Source organism: Sturnus vulgaris, chromosome 2 (assembly GCF_052056855.1).
Source record: "Sturnus vulgaris isolate bStuVul1 chromosome 2, bStuVul1.hap1, whole genome shotgun sequence".
NCBI classification, from domain to species: Eukaryota; Metazoa; Chordata; class Aves; order Passeriformes; family Sturnidae; genus Sturnus; species Sturnus vulgaris.
In genome coordinates, this window is record NC_142244.1 from 77,156,496 (window position 1) to 77,174,765 (window position 18,270).

Below are 18,270 nucleotides of genomic sequence, written 5' to 3' on the forward strand. Positions count from 1 at the left end.
TGTCATATTCAACATTTATTTTAACAGGTATCTGACCTTCCGTGTTTCCTGCTGGTACGCAGGTCTGGGACAATGACAACCCAGCTCAAAAGCAAGAATGTTGTTTCCTAGTCAGTCAGGACTGTAACTAAAAAACTTAGATTTAAATATCTGAATGAAGGTCTTACTGTTAGCTACCAACTAGTCATGCAGGAAAGTAGGAGAGAAGTATATTTTAGCCTCTGTGAAAACTTTTGTCTTGATTGTGATAAAAGATAGGGAGGCATTTTAAAGTGCAAATAATGAACGACTATGATAAAAACACAATGATAAGATTGAAAGAGGCTGCAAAATTCCAATTCTGTTACCTTGAACTGTAATTTCCTTCTTAATGCAGCTGCCTTGCCCTAACTCTGCCTTGCAACAGAAGTATTTACTCAGGTCTATGCCAAATTTATGGAACCACACAGATCTGGACAAATGAAAAACTGCAGCATAATATGATAATAAATATAATACCATTACTTTTTAGTGAGAATATGCAAACTTCTCTAGCAGAACTGTATAACAGTAAGGCTACTGTTTATAAAACTATCCATCATTAATTTCTATATTTCTTCATCCACTGATTTAACACCCTTGTCATATACAGAAATGCAACAATCTACTTTCCATGTAAGTCACATTCAGATTTTGAAGAATCAGGTATCATCATAACCATGGAGCATGGCATTCAATAGTTACATGGAAGCATATTTGCGAAGTCTTTTTATTTATTGTAATAATTTGATCAATTGAATCTGTTTTTTCCCACTTTCTGTTTGACTATTGTTCTCCTCTATAATTTCATTCATTAGAAGTCCTTCTGCAAACCACTGTACCTCCATGCTACATTACACATGTAGTACATATTTTATCACAACTGTCAGTTTTCCCTCATTCTTCTGTTTAAGAACTCTTTTGCAACCTATTTGAAGCCTTGTTTGAAGTGCCAGCCATCTGGTTCCTTTACAGTTCAGCTGCAATTAGTTCCTCCTGTAACACCTCTCTTAATTTCTAGTGTCTAGTGTGTCTAATTTCTAGTGTGGTTCATCATTAATAAGATTGGTTTTCCTTGAATTTTTTCTTCAATTTTCGATTAATATTGTTCTTCTACTTCTGTTTTTGGAGCCACATGGGATTCTGAAAGTATTTCAGTAAATGCTACTATGGAGAAGACTTGGTCTTCGATTTTCTTCCTAGCAGCTTAAATGTCTCCAGAGCTTTTTTTGATTGGTTTCGTATAAATCTACATGTACCCTTAATACTTTTTCTTATCCAAAAATTATTACATATATTATCTACACAACTCACAGGGTTCACCATAGCCAGGTAAGGTACTGTAATTTCTTTAGTTACTACATATAATAAGAGTGTATTTTTTATTGCTTTTATTGCTTATACTGGCATTCTGTGCAGATCCTTCAAGAAACCACTTTTTTGATTTTCCTTCAGCCCTTTTACGGAAGTTTTGTATGAGGAATGTGCTAGGATCAGAGTCTAAAATTAGGATTTAGCTGGTGAAGTGTGGACATAGTTTAGTTTTCAGAACATACCATAATAATCAAGGAACAGACTTGTCTCCTTTTGCAATACCAGGCCATTAGGTTGCTCAGATTTAAGTGTATTTTTCTGCTGGATAACCATTGTTAAACTCTGCAGGTGTTGCAAACAGACACTTGTATTTTTTGGTTTAAGTAAAACTAAATCTCATAACATAGTCAGCTTGATATTTTGGGGGTTTATATGTGAAGAGGTCAACTCATAAAACATTAGTTTTAAGAAAATTGTTTTCGTGCACATCAGTAAAAAGATGTGTATCTTCCTTTCTAGGAGGAAATATCTTCAGTTAGAAACTTTTGTGTGACAGAAGTTTTATGAAGAAATAATGGTGTATGAAAATATAGCAAGCAATAAAATAGACAGTTTGGCGGAATTTTGAGGAAGCATTTATTTGGAAGTTCTACAAGAGAAAAAAATGTTGGTTTTAAATTAAACTTCTAACTGAAAAAATCGTTTCAACTTTTCATTCCTTCTTATGTTTCCTATTTAATTCAATTTCCATTTTTTCCTAAAACTGTTTTTCAATATGAAGGAAAAAGCCCCTAAAAATAAATGATTTAACAGAAACAAAAAATAGGAGAAAGTGCTAATAATTGAAATATAAGAACAAATAAGAAACAACGAATATTTAAATTCTATTTTATTTTTTCATTGATATTTTTTAAATAGTTTCTATTAAAAATTCTTCCCCTCAGCCATTATTTTGATCTTTGATTCCATATTCAGTTTTAAAAGACTTAATTGAAGATTTTTAATTTTAAAAAATTGCACAATATGGAAAACTATACCCTCATTTGAATATTTCAAGGGAATTTTGCTTAAGTCATTTTGGTATTATAGATCAATGAGGAACATCATCTGTGCACCCTGAGATTGTGCTCTTTACCTCTGTACTTCTATATTTTACAGGAATGGGTGGCTCAGATGAAGACTTAATTTTGTAAAATTCTTTTATTTTTTGATGCTTATCAACTTCATTCTTTTTTCCCCTGCTTCTCACTCTCTCTCTCTTTTGTTTGCCAGTACATTTAAAAGAATAATAAATTTCAAGCACTACAATGATTATTTTTGAGTCTTGCCTTTATTGCTTTCTAAGTTGTATGGCAATTTCATTATTCAGGCTGTGAAATATGCAGTTCCTTCAGGATAGGAAAAGAGTATATTGGTATTGTTTGCATTTTTAGAAAAATACAGAGGAACATGAATATCTACCACTACTTTGATATTGAAAGCAAAGTTGTAGCCTGGGCTCAACTTGAGTAATTACCTTGAGTAATTTAAATATTAAATCCTCTAAATTGATTGCTTTCTCTGCAGGAAAGGGAAAGAGACACCTGTAGAGGCACTTCAGGCTTGAGATGGTGTGAATCATAATATAGGATGTCTCATTTTTTTTCTATTTTGGCATTCTAGAATAACCACAGTCCAAACTGAGGTTTAATAACTGAAGTTATTAGAAACTCCCCAGACATGTAAACTTCATTAAAACCTCCTGATTAGCTGATTTCTTGGGAGTAATTTGAATGACCATAACTAAGTCAGGATATATTTTCATGACACAAAATTTTAGCAGAAATGCCAGTTTTCAGGATGTCCATCTGACAAACATCTCAGTGCTCTTTTCCCTATTCTTGTTTTCAGACTTTTCTATAGCTGTTTTGGGGCGATTTGGAGGATTGCTTTTACCCAGCTCTGATCTATTTGCAGTATAAACTTAGGGATATGAGAACAACTCTGCTAAGGTAATGATTTTGAGCGCAAGATGTATCTGAATTTTAGAAACTCAAGTTTAAGTATCAAAAAAAACACAGGAAAAAGAATATAACAAAGTGAGGGTTCAAATAAAAATTGATAAGCAAAATTATAAAGCCCTAGTGAAAATAAGAAACTCCATGGAAAGATGTTACAAACTACAGAGAATACACTGAATTTCCAGAAGCCATGCTGATTTAAACTCATGGGCAAGAATAAAATAAATAGTAACAAAAATCTCCAGCAAGAAAAGTAAAAAGCCTCTTTGAGAGAGGTGAGCTTCTGTTCATCTATTTAACTAACAAAGGTGATAATTACTATGGAACCTAAAGGGTGGTGAATGGGAATGAAGTTTTGGAAATAAAATGTAGATGATCGAGTTTAAGTAAAAAATTTGAAGTCTCAGTTCATGCTTCTATATACCAAAAGATGGACCACGGAACCATGAATCAATTTAGGAGAAAACGGGGAGGAAAAGAGAAAGCAGAAAATGCACTGAGAGACAACATGTCTCAATAGAATAGAGCAATATTGCTCAATAGAGCAATAGAATATCTCGTCAGCAGCATATCTTGTCGATATACCATTCAAACATCATGTTGTAGAATCTTTGCTTGAAGGAGTATCATAGAAAAATTTCTGTGTATCAGTAAAATGGTTGCTAAAATATTATATTAATTTTGACCTAGTTGGAAGAATAAGGGTTATAGACTTTGTAGCTAAGAAATTAATTTAAAAAGAAAAAAAATAGGAAGAGAAAGTTGTCACCATCTATGTTTAAAGAGCAGTTATAAGACTGGAGAAAGATTACTAGAATAGTTCCTCAGAGGTTGGCATTGCAGACAGCACTAAATGTTCTTGGCTTTAAAAAGTGGTGTTTTACAAATTTGGAAATGACAATATTTGACAATCTGAAGAAAAATCGGGAATATGGAATATAAGATAATATAGAAATGGTCAAGTGCCACAACAATAGAAATAGAATGAAATAAAGAAATGTGAAATGAGAGCTTTTGCTGGACAGGCTTCCCATTACAATCAAGAAATTCTGTGAGGTTGAAACACATCAGCTGGAGACCAATGAGGACACCCGAGTCTGGTAACTGATCAAAAGATGAATTTGAGCCACCTACATTTCCCCTTAATTTGGAGTCACAGAAGACTTATTTTTTTTTTACAGCTGTGGGTTCAGAAACAGATTCTTATCACACATTCATCTTCTTCCCAATTATTTTCTCTACAGTATTTAAATATGATGACATATGCACTCAGGGAAGGGTAGAACGTACCTGGGTTTTATTGTTTTATTTTTTAAAAAGCTATTTCAGGTTTATATATTCTTCTTAAATTACAAGAGAAATAAAGATGAAATTTGATATTTTTTCCTACAAATTCTATATGCTAGCTGTATAGATTTTTATTTTTAAACTTATTCCATAAAAGCTTTAATAGTGGTATTGATATAGTAGTATATTTCAGTGTGATTGGTAAACCTTTGGATGAATATATTAGCTGTTTATTTCATTAATCCAGTTGCACTATGGTATTTCATTCAACATTTCCTAATTTCTTTTCAAACTCTATATTTAATTTTAATGTTTCATATTATCACAAGGAAAAGATGGTAGTTAGAATTTATATTTTCAGTTCTTTCTGCTTTAATTGAATACCTAAATATTTCCAAGACATCTATAAATATTGAACTGTTCTATTCTAAAGTATGATATGAGTATGATAGCCTGATTCTTGAAACACTACTAACAACCTAAAAATAAATGTTGGGTATTTTTTTTGAAAATGAGAATTGTGTTGTGTTGATGAGCTTTTAATGAAACCAAGTAGATAATGGCTGGGACTTAGAGAAAAAGCAGCACTTCTTTAAAAATTGCTGTCTTCCACTTTCGAATGAATACCTCTGAGATGCACTAATCATCAGTGCATCAGTTGATGAAGTGATTTTATTTCAGAGTTTATTGCCTTGACAGGATCAATAATCCTACTATTAGTAAACTCAGCTGAACTAAAAGGCTCAGAGTATTCCCAAACTCCACACAATTCACTAAAAGATATTAAAATTTTTATTAACATTGAATGTCTGCTGACTCTTTAATAGTTGTAGATTCATTTTAACCATTTTCTGCTCTATTGATATTTCTACATCTAATTTCACAATTACATAATTTTAAAAGGTAGAAGTGAAACATAAGGAACTTCTCTCTACATTGAACTTTCTATAGGAAATAAATGCAATCAAAAAACTTCATGGAAGTGTTTTGAGAAAATTTCTTTGCTTTTGCTATTTTATTCTATAGAAGTGGTGAAACTGAGCCGTGTTTTTTGTAAAACTCTTAAAGTGGCATGAGTCTTTGCAAAAAAAAAAAAAAAAATTATTCTTGCTTTTGTAACATGTCCAGGTAAGCCCATATATTTTTTTTATCCTAGCTGGATACTGCAAAAAGGCCTCTAAATAAATAGAAACAGGCTTTGAAAAGATGTTTAAATATTTATCACTTGTGTCTTTTTCATTCATATCAGACTTGATCAAAGGTCTTTCTCTCTCCTATTTTAGAAAGTTTAACAATAATGAAAAGGTTTGACTACAGTATAGAATTCTATTACTGGCGTATGACATATGACATTCACATGTTGTTTTCTTTTTCTATTTATTATGATTAATGTAAATCTAGATTTAAAAAAAAAGCTTGGATAATGCTACTAATGAATTTACTTTTAGAGAAAAATATTTAAATGAAAATTCTGAAAAAATAGTTTTGAATTATGACTTAGTCAACTTTTGGAAATTAATTCAATTATTATTATGACTACTGTAAGGAAAAAAATTTAGTAATATTCTTTGTTTTAGTGTAGTGTCATTTTTTCCTTAGGCATAGATTTACACAAGTATCTGCATTTACAAGTGTTAATTATTCTTATAAAAATATTTTTAGTGTTTGTATTTTTATTTTTGTTTCAAACTGCTGATAAAATTTTTGTTAAAAGAATCATGAAATGTCATTCAGAAATTGCTTTCTAACTGGCAGTTACTAAGATGGTGGTTTGGAAAATAAACAGCATTAACATAAAATGACTGGTTTTGCAGACTATTCTCAAGAAAACCTCTGAATCTAAAATTTGAAAAAAGTGAAATTGAAATATTTTTCTTCTTTAATTTTTTTTTCTGTTTACTAAGTTCTGATTAACTTGCACATATTGTTACCCCTGTTGGAATAAGCGTTACTCAGATGGAGCTGTATAATCACACCTCCTTTATCCTATTTTTTCTTAAGAAATAAAATTTTTGCTTTCACTTAAATGCAAGTCATTATTAGGTAATAAAATTAATATAATTATTGGTTTTATCTTTAAAATTTTGACTATGAATCTATTATTTGTGAAAAGGCATGGTAATTCCTGGTTATCACAATAAATTGTCTACTGATAAGAACTAATTCAACTTTTCTCTTTAATTTCTGATTTTAATGGGAGTTTGATTTAAAGTGTGTTCAGTAAGATAACAGGGTGGATTGCCCAGGACCATGTCCAAACAGTTTTGGAATACCTCCAAGATAGAGACTCCACAGCCACTCCAGGTAACCCGTGCCCCTTATTCTTTATATCCTTCAGGTGTTCATACACATTTATGGGATCCCTGAGCCTCCTTTAGGCTAAACAGCCTCAGCTCTCATAGCCTCTTCTTACACACAATACAGTCCAGTCAATTACCTTAGTGACCTTTCGCTGGATTCTCTCCAGGATCACTTACCCTGACCTGCTGGCAACACTTGTGAACCAGCCCAGAAGACTACTGGTGGTCTTTGCCACAGAGGCATTCCAGTGGCTCATGTTCAGCTTGGTGTCCACCAGTACTCTCAGGTCCTTTTCTGCCAAGCTGCTTTCCAGCTGTGTGGTCCTCAACCTGCAGTTGCACCTGGAGTTATTCCTCCCAAAGTGTGTGATTTTTTTTGTTTTGTGGGTTTTTTTGTTTAGTTGTTTGTTGTTTGTTTTGTTTGGTTTTGGTTTTTTTGCTTTGTTTTGTTATGTTTTGTTTTTTTTTAATGACTAACTTTCTTACATACTTTGGAACAGTGTATTGCTATGAATTCGTGGGTTCATGCAAAGCGTGTCTTGACAACATGTTTAATTGCACTGTATTATTGGACAATAAATAACATGTGCTTGAACACACAAAATGTAACTCATTCAAAATGTATATGAAAATACATGGGAAATAGTAAATATAGTTACTATGCCTTCAAAGAAAAAAGTATTTAGATCAATCTTCAACCTTTAAACTCCTAAACTGTTCATGAAATTTGCAATTCCAACTCTCCAGTCCTTTGCATTCCAGTCCCTCCCAAGTAAAAGAAAACAAAAATATCCAATTTCCAGTGCACTAGTAAATAGGAAACACTGAAAAGTGTCCTACAGAAGTGCTTAGTGTAACAGTTGTCTCTGCAGTATGCTATCTGACATGAAGAGGCAAAGAAATACATTAGTAAGTATTTATAGCACAGTTCTCTCCTAGAAATATCCAAATGAAATTAAACTGCTATCTTAAAAAAATCCTTTATTACAGTGACCATGGAGAGCAGTCTGTTGCTGTATTAGCAAGAAAAAAATAGAGTAAAATGAACAGAAGAAAATAAGTAAGAAAGTGAAGCTATTATCAAAAGACCCTTGAATGTATTCAGTCTGAAAAATCATTAATTCAATATTTCATGCTCCCAATTATTTCATAAAATGTATATCTGTTTCAGTAAAAGAAGAGAATTTGATTCCTGTCGTGCCATTTTTCTATTATTTGAGCACTGTTTTTTATGGTTTTTTGATAATATTTCTAAAAGCACTCACAATGTATGTCTCATTTTACATAAGTTGTTAATGGGAAACCAAGCAGTGGTGAATACTGAGGAGGTATCCAAATTCCCCAAGCTATCAGCATCAGTAGCAGCTTGCAGAGTAATTTGCAAGGATAAGGCCATGATGTTCCCAACAAAGCCTACTGTCTGTGGAGTACTGCACAGCGTGAGGTCGTGGGAAACAGAGGTGAGAGAATATTGAGAGGTGGGAAATGGAATGCCTGTCCAAACAGCATTTACCAGCTTGCCAGTCATACTCTTTGATTTAAAGTTTGGAGGATCCCTTAGACTTTGGAATACTTCTTCCTCAGCTGATGCCTTCTAATACTTTGCCAAAATAGCAGAGATCTGCTCTCTGCAAGAGCTTTGTTAGACCCTTCCTTGATTCCTCTGTCTTACCCACTCACACTCCATAACTTTTGTATTTCCATCCATAATACAATCTAAACATAGTATTTTCCATCAAGTTTAGCTGACTGGAACAAGTCAGTGTATAAAATACACTGGTAGTGTAGAATAAAGCAAATTATGATCTTCATAGAGTTCTGGGGATTTTTGGGAAAGAAGTTACAATAATTTTATTGTTGACGACACCTGTGTAGTCCAGTGCAATTAAAAAAAAAAGAATGTTCCACTATTTGTCATAGCGTTTTGTAACAGTAGTGTCTTTAGTGCTACCTAAAAACCCAGATATAGTGAAGCTTTTTAAAAGTAAACTCTTTAAATATCTCTTCCTTTTTCTTTTATAAGCATCTGGAAATTATTGTCTTGTTTTAACCCAAAGCTGCTCTAAACAGGCCATCCGTGGTGCCAAATACAAATGATGGTAAATTTGGCATTTATCTGCCATGTTCAAGGGAAAAAGAAACCATTTTAATTTTTGCATGTGTGATTGCCTGCAGGAATACAAACTTCCAGGGTGTGAAGAACTACACAGGGTTCTCTTTGCCTTTTTCTGTAGTTTTCTTACAGTAATATAGTGAGGTGCTTGGTGTTTATGACCTTCCCCTCTTTGAAACACAGGAAGCAGGGAAGACTTGTCTAGAAAAGTCTCATGCCATTGTTTGTGCTTGCTTATGAATCTGACTGCATATTGATCTTGTTTCACTAGACTGTACTATTATCTATATATCCAGCTGACCTGGAACACAACAATCAACATTAGCAACTCACTTCCTCCCATGCCTAGTCATGGCCTTAAAACAGAATGTAGTAGAGAAAACTTGTAGCAGCAGTGAAGAAATCTGGAAAAGCAAAGAACATGTCATCACAAACAACTGAATAATTATATTCATTCATCTTTCTTACTTTACTCAGTGTCTGAACTTATTAAAGTATGCATACACTGGTTGTTTTCTGAGTGTGGTGTAGGCTGTTTGCCAGGATCAAGTTTTCTGTTCAAGGGCTCTGATGTCACAGTATTGCTACTCAAGATTTTTAAGTAGTATTTTACCGGATTTTTTTAAACTATGTTGCCTTTAAAAAAGGATAATTTCTTGAAGGGACTAGCTGACTGTCATCAATTAAGTCAGTTCCAGGAAACAGATGAAATATCAATTTGTAAGCTATGAGTTCATGAATCATTACAGTATGTGCTATTATTAACGAGGTCTTATGATACAAACCTATTCCATAATCATTACATTATCTTTCATTTAAACTAGTTGTCTCATAGATAATTATGGAGGGAAACACAGGATAATATATGCAAGCATTAAAAAACCTAGTTAATGTCTTTTTCTGTATAGGTTTTCTTAACAATTTCTTTTTTTTCCTTTTAGCAAGTTATGTAAGTGTATACACTTAAACACATGCATAAAGAAAGCATCTTTATGCATAATCACTGAAATATCCTATATCTGTCTGGTTGTGTGACTAGAGAAAAATAGCTGTGGTGGAATTGTCCTCTGCTTGAAGGTAGCAGAAGTCAGGGGCCTCTTTTGTCTTTTCTACAAGGGAAAAGAAATGAGCATTGTTTGGAATTGCATTTGTAGTTCTATCCTGTAATAGTTCCAGTCCAATGGCATGAAAATAAATTATTTTACATAAATTTTGGCACAAAACTGGTATCTACTTTTGTAGTCCATTTCCTGAATAACTATTTTTAATAAGAGAAAAAGTGGAAGAACTTCTTTTTCAGCTCATTATCCAATAACCTCCATTTCAATCAGCTTTAACAGCTTTACTTAACAAGTCTAATTACACTTTGGCCCTTGCTGAGATAGCATTTATCTACATAAGGGGGAAAAAAAAAGAAATTCAAAGTCAAGTAGGGAACAACTTTATGTGGTGATTCTTGTCAAACTAGTCCTGTGTACGGTGGAAGTGTTTCATTTGCTGAATGCCTGTCACAAATGCCTCAATTCATTTCTTTATTGCCTCCTAAACAATTTTTTCACTTGTTGAAAGTTAATTTCTGCAATAGTTCTCTTTTCTGAGCCACTCTGTCTGAAATGGAAAACGTTTTCATTTCTGCTTGTTGACTTTATAGGTTCTTGCAGACTTTCTTACATTAGGTTTCATTGTTGCATTTAATTTCAGGAAGGCTTTAATTCTTTAAAGATGGCCTCACTTTTCAGTCACTCCTAGTTACAAACATTTAATCATTCACCTCGGTGCAAACAGTCCATCAGGTTTTTAGCAACAGAACAATGACACACAAAAATGGAAATCCATATTATGAAAGAGGCCCTAAATCAACCCTTACTGATTAATTTCCCCTTTATTCACAAAGCCTAACTCATTCTGACTGAATCAATCAAAAAGCTATTACCTTCATACTTGCAAGTGTTACTTTCAAAATCAATAAAAACTGAATTTATTTTTAAGATGCAGTGTATTACCAAAATAAAGTTCCCATTTACTTAACCTAGAGATTTATCAAAAACTATTACAGTTGGTAAAATCTTAGGGTTTGACCCTGTATATTTTTTGGTGTTTTTTAATTTTCAACTTTGTCCACATTTTCCAGTTTCATTTACTCCAATAGCTGGATTGCTCTCAGTTTTGTGAAAGTATTTTTATTGCTTCTGTGTATGAAGGTCTCAGACAGAGCTGCTTTTCAGTAACAGGAACTTCCTAGGGATATGTCAGTGGGCAGTAGCTTTGGCTGCAATCACCATAAAATCATGGAGTTCAGTATCCTGAATGAAGTGAGGTGGGACAGTAGCAGCATGCAAACTTTGGGGCAACAACCAAGAGAATTAAGTAGATTGGCTGATGTCCTTGCAAGTCTGCTCTCTGTCGTCTTTGGACATCATGGAAATCTGGACAGGTACATACATGGTGACTGGAAAGAAATAAAAGCCTGAAGGTCAGCTCAAGGAATTACAGGCTCATCTTTACCTCATTCCCTGGGAGAATCTTGGAGTTGTCTTCCCAGAAGTAAATCATGTCTGACCACTCTACTGTGGTGATTGCATGACCTTACCAAAACTTCAGAAATCACTTTGTGCAGTTGTACAGACTTTGGGGCTTCTTATTTTTATATACGAGTCTTATGTGTATCTGAGCCATCTTATGAATCAGCTAACACCTTTCAACTAGCAAACAAGCTGAGATCTTAGACAGTGAAGTTCCTTCCAGCATGCTAAACTCAAGTTTTTTGTTTTCAAATAAACTTGTCAAACATCCTTGCCTATAACATATTCAGTATAATTCTATTATATTGAATTGTATTATAGATAACATTAAAATACTGAAATAATAAGATTATATTTAATTTAAAGAAAATAATGACTATCTGCTTTTATTGCAAGGGGGTGGGGAAGGGCAACTATGAGTAAATAGTCTCTTATTCTGATAGAATCATTTGCAGGGCAAGAAAGGTAAATTCTTGGGACCAAAGGAGCAAACTCTTGCAGAAACTGAATTTAAACTCTTCAGGAATGGATTTATTAGTGTCATCCTCTGCTTCCTCCTTAGCACACATCAACGTGGTTCTTCTGCTGCACAGAACTTGGTCATGGCTGTTGCTTCTGCTGCAGGTGTTCAGAAATTAAACTTCTAGATTCGCAACTGCATGTTCCTACTGGTATTACTTCAGTAAGAATGGCAGCTTTTCTTCCCTATCCAGAAGCTATTTTATTCAAATTTATTCCACTGAAAGGAAACTGTATGTTCCTATATTCACATTCAAGTTCATATTCAAGGCAGCAGAAACTCAAGCAGAATTTGACTCACATTTTGAAGATATTTTAATTTGTATCTTAAAATAGAAAGCATAGAATTTAATACAGTTAGTCATGCTTATTTTGGGAAACTACCTTTTAAACTCAAACAATAAGATCCTTACAATCTTCCTAGAAGACTTCCTATCAGATATTCCATTTAATTGCAATTTAGTCTTATCAGACTCCAATTGGCCTTTTGGATTCTAAGAGGCACAAATTAACAGGAAATAGAGACTTCAGTAACATTATTGCTATCCTTTTCTTTTCCATGAAAAATTCTGAGAAAAAACCAAGAAGCTGATTTTCCATATAAATTGCAGCTTAGTGCTTTTTGGTGACTTGAAATGTGAATGATTTATATATTTTTTCCCCTTTTTTCGTCTATTTTTTGGGGAGGGGTTGGTGGAGTTTTTTTGTTTGTTTTGTTTAGGATACTGTCCTAGCACAAATACTAATGTAGGTTTGAAAACTTAGTAATAATTCCCTCTCAAGAAAGAATGCTTTTACTTATTTTTTCACACAAATTTCACCTCCTACATTTCTTGTACCTCTAGTTATTTTGTCTTTCACAGTTTCTTGTTTATTATGACTGCTAATTTTTTTTTTCAGTCAACATTTTCCAAAATGTAGAGGAAATATAGAAATATAGAAAATGATATTATGAAATTATAAAGAGATAAGCATGTATGTCTCATATGTAAGAAAAAGTGTGTGAAATCAGGACTGCATTTGAGAAATTTTTTTTCTTATTTGTGTGTCTGCCTATTGCTGTGGAAAACTTTTAATCTAAGGACAAATAGAGATAGATTGTATTAAATTTAGTTCTTTATAAAGGCAGAACCGTTGCAGAGATTCGCCTAAGAAAAGTAAACTAGTCGTCTCCTAAGAAAAATAAACTAGTCACTGAGTTTTATTTTACAAAGTAGACAAAATGCTGTAATTTATATTTTCCTTCCCATCCCAATGCTGTGCTGATTAACTTTAGTTTTTACAATACTAATTAGATCTTGGTATGGCTTAGTGATGCTGCCTGAGCAGACTGCTCATTTGTGTGCAATTCTTTTTTGTCTTTCAGGAAAAATTATCCTAATCCTAATAATATACTAGTTTCTTTGATCAACGCGATCAAAGATATAGATGATATATATAAATATATGATATGAAATATAAATGTATGAAAAATACAATATATAAACCAGTTTCAAATTTATGTGACGAGCCAGCAAATTCTTGGCTTCTCTATTTATTAAAAAACAAATGTCTTGGACATAAAATGGCTTTGGTCCCTCTTGTGAAGAATAATGTCTGACTGTCTTGGATCTTACAGGATCTATACTTGTGCAGTAGAATTATGGAATGGACATGCTTGTGCAGTAGAATTATGGAATATGGAACAATTAGATGAATTCTTAGATAGTCTTAAGTTTCTACCATTGAATTAACAGTAACAAAAACATGAATTCAGCCAAAGTAAATAAATCAGTGGTTTAATTCACTTGGGTTCACATTTATTTATAATTGTCTTATTTAACAAAAGAAAATCATCAGCCATAAAGGAGCAGTCAAGCATGATATTAAACAGCTGAACATGTCAAAATAATCAGCATATAATTGTGAAGTTTCATTCAGTAGATCACTGCTCTACAGTTATTGTGTTTGATTTGTACATGCTTTAGATAAATTGATGTCAGGTGTGGCAGGCAACCTTTACTTAGCTTTTGTCTACTGAGCTAAGGCATTGTTTGGACAATATTCTCAGGCACATGGTGTCACTCTTGGGGTGTCCTGTGCAGAGCCAGGAGTTGGATTCAATGATCCTGATGGATCCCTTAAATTCTTTGATTTTAGGAATAGCTCCAGTGTTTCCTCAAAGGCACACTGATGTAAAGATCCTTTTCTTTCTGTTTTTTATTTATTGACATCTATGGGCAGTAAATAAGATATTTACAATCAGTTTTATTGCTTGTCATATTTTTCTGCTGAATTTTCCAGCAAACTAAAAATCATGCATATGTCGCACATGCATGTGCAAATCAAATTGAACACTTTGTTCTATGCAGCTGTATAAAAAAAGAATTCAGTTCTAGGTCATTTATTACTAACCCTTTTTTATCTCAGTGCCTGACATTTGAATTTTCATAAGCAGGCAACTATTGTTAGTTAGTTATTATTATCAGTATTAGTCATGAAGTTACTTCATGAATGGTAAATGGCTTCACTACAGTTCCAAACCATGTATTTTCCTGTCAATACTCTTTGCAGCATGTTGTGCTCTGCCTCATCAGAAGGAAGGAGAACAGCTAATGTATTATTAATAAGCAACTCATTTATAGATACAAAGTTGGTAATCTTTGAATATTAATTGGAAGAATTCTAAAGGAATGATTATAAAAAAGACACAGAAAGAAGGTTCCTTCCTCTAAGTTTTGAATAGCATATCATTTTTGGACTATAAATTATTTACATGGAGTTGCTGCATAGAACCAGGAATCTTTTATCTTTCAGTCCTTGTTTTAAACCTGATCAGCAAAATGACATCTATCTTCACATTTCCCCTAGAGCCTGACAGTCATGAAAGCATAGGCATTTTTAGGCAGATGTTTGCTGCTGATAAGATGCATTAAAGCATGGACCATTAGCTGAACTGTTTTGTAAGTCATCAAAGATTCAGATTGTTTAACAAATTGATATCTATGCAGAAAACAAAAGACAGAGAAGGTCTGTGTAATGCTGCAGTAGTTCTTATTGACTGTCTTCAAGATCAACAAGAAGTGCTACACTGGGCAGAGAACGAACAGAATGACAATGGGGCCTGTTTCAAAGCTTAGAATGGAATGAAATACATCATTTATTAAAGTAATAGATCCCTCACTACATCTCCCAAATATGCTGAAGCAGACTTTTTTTTCTGCCGACTCACATCTATTGCAGTCATATTTAAATGAATTAAAATGTAACTTAAGCTTTGCATAGAAACACATCCTAAAACCATAATGTGATGCTTATGTGTGTGTGCTGCATGCAAATTTACAACTACACAGGTAGAGTGTGACCTAGAGATAGATATTACAAATGGAAAGCTGAGTAGTAATAACTAAATAGCTGAATGGAGGAGAAACAAACAAAAACAAAATCAAACAAACAAAAAAAGCAAAGGAACTGTAAAAGGGTAAAGATGAGTAGAAGTGGAAAATATTCACTCAAAGGCAGATAAAAAGTGTGGCAAAATGCAACAATATGTCTAGGGGGAAAAAAAGGAAATTTGACATACATGCTAGTAAATATTGAATGGAGAAAGGCAAGCAAGAAGGAAAAACATTGGAAAAAATGGAAGACAATATATGCCTCAGAAGAAAAAAAAAGAGAAGGAAATTAAGAAAAGAAACAAACAAAGGAGGGAATTTGCCTGAAAAGAGAGGCAAGGAAAGCAAGGAAGGAATAATGTTACTCTGTGTGCATGTATCTAGAGATGAGAAATTTCCTATGCAGACTATGTATGTGTGTATATATAAATATATATATATACACCTATATACATGTTCTTTCATGGTATCTACTATGGCTATATATAGTTAAAGTTTTTAATGTCACAGAATCACAGAATGGGTAAGGTTAGAAGACACCACAGTGGGCCATCGGGTCCAACCTCCCTGCTCAAGCAGGGTCATCCCAGAGCATGTGGCACAACCAGCTGTTCTTGAACGTCTTCAGTGAGGGAGACTTCACAATCTCTCTGGACAATCTTTTCCAATGCAGGTCACCCACACAGTAAAGAAGTTCTTCCTCATATTCAGGTGGAATTTCCTGTGCAGCAGTTTCTGCCCATTGCCTCTTGTATTGTTCATCACCAGCAAGCAGAGTCTGGAAATACCATCTTGACAGCCTCCCTTCAGATACTTATAGATATTGATGAGACCCTTCTCAGATGTCTCTTCTTGAGGCTAAACAGGCCCAGCTCCCTCAGCCTTTCCTCGTAAAAGAGATGCTCCTGTCCACTGCCCATTGCAACCATTTTCACTGCCATGCACTGGACCTCTTCCAGGATCTCCATGTTTCTCTTGTACTAAGGAACCCAGAACTGGACATGATACTTCGTATGTGGCCTCACTAGGACTGAGTAGTGCCTTGATCAACTGGCAAAGCTTTTCCTAATGCACCCCAGGATATTATTTCCTTCTTGGCCACAAGGACACACTGCTGGCTCATGGACAGCTTGTTGTCCACCAGGACCTTCAGGTCCTTCTCTGCAGAGCTGTTGTCCAGCAGGTCAGCCCCTCACCCATGCTGGTGCATAGGGCTATTCTTCCCCAGGTGTAGGACTCTGAATTTGCCATTGTTGAATTTCAGATGGTTCTCCCCTGCCTATCTCTGCTGTCTGCCTAGTCGTTCTGAAGGGTTGCACAGATCTCTGGGGTATTGGCCACTCCTCCCAGCTTTGTGTCATCAGTGAACTTGCTGAAGAGGCTTCTGTCCCTTCATGCAAGTGATTGATCAATAAGTTAAACAATACTGAACCTCGTATGGAAACTTGAGGGACACCATTTTTGACTGGCCTCCAACTAGACCCTGTGCCACTGATTATGACCCTCTGGCATCTGCCATTCAGCCAGTCCACCTCACTGTCCACTGCCCATTCCGCCCACACTTCCTCACTTCATCAGTGAGGATATTGGGAGAGATGGTGTCAAAAGCCTTGCTGAAGTCAAGATAGACAATTCCCACTGCTCTTCCCACATCCCTCCAGGTAGTTTTCTCATCGTAGAAGGCAATTAAGTTGGTCAAGCACGATTTACCTGTGGTGAATTCATGCTGACTCTTAATATTCTCCTCCTTTCATCCATCTGGATAGAGATGAGACTGACTGGCATGTAGTTACCTGGGTCCTCCTTCTTGCCCTTTTTGAAGACTGTCCTCATACAATGTCCTCATGCAATTGCCTGATAGAGCTTATAGATAAACTTGTTCTGCCAAATGTTTTGACAGATCAGGGTATTTTCATGCCCTGAGATTTAATTTCTGTGAACTTCAAGAATAGTTCCAAGTAGTTTCCCTAAGAGCATAACTTTGTGAAAAAATGGAACTGGTTAAGGAGATTTAAAGAAAAATATCTTGGACGAAGGATCAAATGAATCTTTGTAATTGTAATTTAGTGAGAGTATTGTGGTAGCCATGCTAAGCTCGGCAATATGAAATCAAAATTTCCTCTTTCTTCCTTTAAGCTTTGGATGGCATCCTGTGGCTGGTAAATAATATATGTTAGCTCTGGACTTATTCTTGTCTTATCTTTTAACACTGTATAGTTTTTCTTCTGTGTCTTTTTGCTACTGGAGTCCATTATTGCAGATAAGGGGATAGATGTATTATGTTGGTTAAACATTCATTAATGTAGACAGCATTAATTAAAAACACTTTGAAATTTACTGCTTGTTCAGCGGGAATGGAATGGGACCCCTTATACTAGTGCTATGAAGACTTTATTTACCTTAATGGAAAAATATTTTTAAAAAGATATATTCTTAGCAGGTTGCTTTGTTCTAACTAAAGGCAAAAGAAATTAAATCTTGTGTAAACATTTGAAGAAAAGCTAAGGCAGGTATGAGGATGGGAATAAAGTTCTGTTCAGGCTTGCAGAACCGTGTTATATCCTTTTCTTTGTCTTTTCAAATCTGGACTGATTTGAAATAATCCAGATGCGTAAATTTAATTGAAATCTATGTTCCACTTCACATACTTTTTACCCTACGTATTATGCAAAAGTTTCTTCAAGCTGTCTCCATCTGCTGCTTCAGTATCTTTCCTCGGTTAAAAATATTTTTTACCCTTCACATCACTGCCGTCCATAAAATGTTAAAAGTTTAAACATAAAAGTTTAAACATAAAAGTTTATCAGTCACACCATCCATTTA

The 18,270-nt window shown here is 34.3% G+C and overlaps 1 protein-coding gene across 1 annotated transcript in view; it reads left to right on the forward strand.

Annotated features, from left to right (window-relative positions):
- GPC5 (glypican 5) overlaps window positions 1-18,270 on the forward strand; it is a 584,807-nt gene that overhangs the window by 196,395 nt on the left and 370,142 nt on the right. The window lies entirely within an intron of this gene.